The following is a 5,221-nucleotide window of genomic DNA, read 5'->3' on the forward strand; positions in this document are numbered from 1 at the left end:
TGATCGGAATCTGGCAATGTCGGTAGTGCGGTTGTCTCTGGTCCTTGGAAAGGAAGGTACAATTCTCTGTAAAACCATTTTTATTTTGTATATTTTCTATGTTTTAAAAGCCTTTTTGGTAAAAGTTACGAATTCCGCTTCACGGTAAATATGGAATGTTTACTTTGAATTAATACTTGACTATAAATGTTGGGGAAAACCTTTAATAACGCCTGCTCGCGTCCCCTTCAGAGTTATATCCCAGTTTTCAAGTAGTTTGTGGGCTACGCTAGGTTTGTATAGACTGGTTTGTAATTTGATTCTAATACGATATTATGAATATAATCCAACTCTTGATATGAACATAGTCGCCGTCGACAGCGACTATAACGGCGTCGCATACTAATTGACATATCGCGTAAGTGACTTAATAAACGAAATTAAAATTAAAAGTGCGTATTTTTCCTTCTCCCCCGACATAATAAATCATGTTTTGAATTAATAAAGCTAAATCCATTTATTTGAAAGTGAAATATTGCGTATTAAGAGTGAAGCGGAATAAGAGAAAAATAATGCCTTTTTAAATAGACGTATTATAAGTACCTAGATGTACTAGCATACTCATTTGTTTTTTACGTTCCAAAATATTATTTCCTCAGCAATTATCTGTGTGAGTTAAGTTTGAAAGTAATGATGGCGTAAAGCAAAGATTTTTCATAGGGATCCTGATATAGCTTCTATATAGGGATTAGTATGAAAAAAGGATTTTATAAAACGCCCATCAATTCATTCTATCGATATTGCTTAGTTATCGATATGAACTTTAATTCTTATCGAGAAATACTTTTTTTTGATCTACGCTGACTTGACGAATGTTAATTCTTGGTTTCATTACGTCTCGATATTTTAAACAGTCATTCCTCAAGCGCCCACTGTTTAAAAATAATTAGTAATTAGTAAGTCAACTAAATAATAGATTTACGGGGTGCGTCAGAAGTTGCTGGCTCATTTTAATTTCATTTTTTTAATTACCGAATCTCATTGTAAGAAAACAAACATAAAATTCATCTACAACTTTTTGAAACATCTCCAATAAGGAAGTTGAGTCCATTTTTTTTATTTTTTTTTATCAATGTTCGCATTCAAACTTAAATACTGGTATTTTTTTTTTTTTTTTAAAGTTTGTTTTCATAGTTAAATTAATTCTCAAAGTTTAAATTTTATTAAGCCCGCCAAAACGAGCGGAATCCGAGCGGTAACAGGCGGGGTGTGGTGTGACGTCATTAGAACTGTGAAAACCACGTCGCTTACGCATTATGTATGGAAAAAAATTTAATTCTTCAACAAGGAATTCCAGTAATTTTTTTACCAATGTTAACCGTCTATTATAATTGATGTTATTAAAAAAAAAAAGAAAATTGATTAAGATTTCATAGTTAAATTAATATTTTAAGTTAGAATATTTGCTTTTCACGCCCGATACGGTACTTATACGGTATCGCCGTCGTTACTTGTTGACGTTCCCCGCGCGAATTCAGGACCACCGCGCAGAAAAGTAAAGACCAAAAGTAAAATAACGGTTTACAGCCCAGTTCACTGTGAGACTTTTCTGAGCGGCCGGCGGCCTGAAGTGTATCACATGCCATGTGACATGTATAATAATAAAAACATCTAAGTTATGCAATAAACAACATATTATTATAAAGCACTATACGAATATGTATCTTTAGAAATCCATTTCATATAATAATAATAACAAATACGTACATATATTTGACAAACCCAAATAAACCTTTGGCCTATACACCTCTCTCATCTAAATCGATCATCTCTCATGTAATAGAAAGAGATGCACCATAGGTGTTCCGTTGTACGTACAAGTCACGACACATGTGACGACAGAATTCTTTCGACCAATCGTGGAGCGTATACAGTATATTGCTATTGAATGCTTTTTCAAGAACGTTTAACTAATTCTAAGAATAATAATATAGAAATATATTTATATATTTAGAATCGATATTTTTTGATCTACATGAACATATTTTTTATAAGTCAAAATATTTTTCACTCAACTTCCTTATTGGAAGTTGGTTTTCGCTAATTTGGGAAGCGGGTTTTGTTACCGCCGTCCGAGGAAATATTGATTGGATTACTATAAATCTTACCGGCTGCGCCAAATGTAATGTATGGAGTATTATCGTGCCTTTATTGTAGCGTATCGGGTAGTATGCAATAATACTCTTAGGTGATCTATGTACTGGTATTTACTGGGGAGCTGCTTGTAGCAAAAGAGGGCACACAACTAACGTGCATCGCCATTTATAGCATCTTGCAAGCATGCTATCTCGCTTGCACTTACACACATTCATACAGACATCACACTACACCTCTGTCATACGTCAACCCAAGTGAACTTTTTATAAAATTCTGCGATGTTTCAAAATCAAAAACGTAACTAAATCACATGAATACATGGCCAGATATCAAAATAAATTTAATTAAATCTTATTTCAAATTATATGAATACATTGCAGATACCTAAGTAAATTAAATTAAAAATTATTTCAAATGGCATGAATACATTGCAGATACCTAAGTAAATTAAATTAGATCTTATTTTAACTGAAATTTACACTTCACTCCTTTGTAAAATACCTATCTACGTAGATAGTTTGACATTAACCCCACTTAGGAGGCCGTGAGGAATATATTTTCTCTCAGGGCCTAAGTCTCTTTTGGGATGCTGTGTGGAGAGTCTTTTTAAGAAAAGGAAAGAGAGGAAGTTCTGGGAAGGTGATAGTTGGGTAGGAATCTATGGATCAGTGTATCCAGGAGTGATGGACATATTAGTATAAGTATTTAAAAAATATTAATGTTACAAAACAAATAATAGCCGTCACGGGACTCCCGGCAAATGTGAAACATCGAAATTGATTTTTATTGAAGGAAGTGAAAATGAAAGTTAACAAGCCATCATATTTTTTATATTATTCTTAAACCAATTATTTTATTATTATAAAATATACAGAAATAAATATATTATACATTAATTTTTTTTATTAGATCAATCGCCAATTTTTATGAGAATATAAGCAAATGTAGCGCACGGAGATATTTGCGGCCTGATGGAAAGAGCCGACGAGTCACGAAGATGGCAGAAATAAGCGTCGTTCCTTCGTCTTGCCACATTTGCTTCGCAAGATAACGGTTTTACCCCCTCTAGGCGGGCCAAATTCTAGGCTAAAATAAGTTTCACATAATAAAAATATTCTGTTAGGTACTTCTGACAGACTTATATATGAGTGTTTGCGATCAAAAGTGCAGAGCGGTCCTTTATATTTTTAATTACTAGTAAAAAAAATCATCGCACTGTAAAATATATTACACCAGTCCGCTAATGAGTAATTAGCAATTAGCCAGGCGATTGACGGGTTATTACGGTTATATCTGTTTGAATAGAAGTCCCAGCCGGGCTTTATCAAATCATTTAATCTCAAAGCGAATGACGAATGGAGATTAAGTATTTTAATTATGATCGGTATCTGATGCCATTGCGAATTGAATATTTTAATCCTTCCTTTGGTGGCGTTTAGCTCGCGTGTAGGTAGGCCCGGTAAAGTACAGGTGCAAATAGAGCAAGCTCCGTCGAGGTGCCGTATTACGTGTTACCTTTACTTGGGAGCCTGAATCCTTGGTTTTATTGTATCGCCCGCATCGTTATTCTATTTTTAATTTAATGGCGGGTATGGGAAACGCCGCCCTGGGAACAATTTATTGAATAACTAACACCCCTGTTATAGGTTATCCCGAGTGGTTCACTGCGTTTGGTGACGGAGCTGGGTTCATGGTGTGTGGTTTGCCTAGGTTTGACTTCTCCAGCCGAAATCTCTCCCAACCCATCGCCTTGTACCGCAGTGGGAGAGATGTATTCATACGTCCGTCACTCTTGGACACATTGACCCCCAAATTCCTACCCACCCCCTTCTCCTTCCCAGAACTTCCTCTCCCTCCACACAGCACCCGCAAGATGACATAGGCTCCGAGGGATTTTTTTCTTCAGGGCTTCCTGTGTGGAGCTAATGTAAAAATAAAAACCTTATAAAGACATAACGGAGAGTGGTCGCCTGTTGCCATGTTATCTCGGCAAAATTCCAGCTTACAAATTATCAGAAATACTTTTTTTAATTACATTTTCCAAATGATGTTAATTGCTTTTACGTTTAAATAATAAATTTTTTTTAAAGATAGATAAACATTCCCCAGTTACGAAAAACCTTACAATATTATTTGAAGAATTCCTACCGCCATCATTATTAATATTTTGTTTGTAAAATGATGGAAGTTTAATTAAGCTAGTAGTCGAATTGGCATGATGGGAACTAGACGGATTTGTCAACTCTGACACTAACAGGTCTTCCTGTTAGATTTTCTTATTTTATGTTGTTGAACATCTCGGAAAATGGGTGACCGATATCTTCTATCGAGACTTGTTCTGGGTTATAATAAAACAGTAATAATACATAACGTATAGCGCCGACTTATAACAAACTCACAGGCTGATTTCTATTAACAAGGGGATGTTCATAGTCAAATAGTTATTTGAAATTCACCCTTTTACACATAATATTAAACGATATACAGGGTGTATCGGCACTAACCCGACACACTTTAACCAGCTATTCCTTAGCACATTTGGAGTAAAAAATGTTATGGGCACTTTGCTGTCCGGTAGCATTTTTTTTTCAATTAAAAACAAAAAAAATAAAATTTTCCACACTCCATCACTATCATTGGCATTGCTTTTCGTGTTCAACAGCTGTTATAAGCAAGTATGTCGAAAAGCGTCTTCGCTCTTTCGCACACACTAAATAATAATAGTTAAAAATGAGACGAATGGTGCAGTGCCATTTTGTTGTGATTGTAAAAGCGCGCCAATATAGGTACACACGTGCATTATTCAACGGAATTCGAATAAAATATTGCCAGATGGGTTTTCAAACTTTGACAAAGGATAAAACAGTGGTGACATGTGGTGAAAATATGAATAATAAATTTTTTATTAAAAAAAAAACGTTACCGGACAGCAAAGTGCACATAAGATTTTTTACTCCAAATATGCTAAGGAATAGCTGGTTAAAGTTTGTCGGGTACGTGCCAATACACCCTGTATTTATTACATTCTTTTCTCGACTGATGATAACGAAATGATAACTAGTAGTTCTGTGAACAGTGACAGTGG

Source organism: Hesperophylax consimilis, chromosome 28 (assembly GCF_061612785.1).
Source record: "Hesperophylax consimilis isolate HC1 chromosome 28, BYU_Hcon_1.0, whole genome shotgun sequence".
NCBI lineage: Eukaryota > Metazoa > Arthropoda > Insecta > Trichoptera > Limnephilidae > Hesperophylax > Hesperophylax consimilis.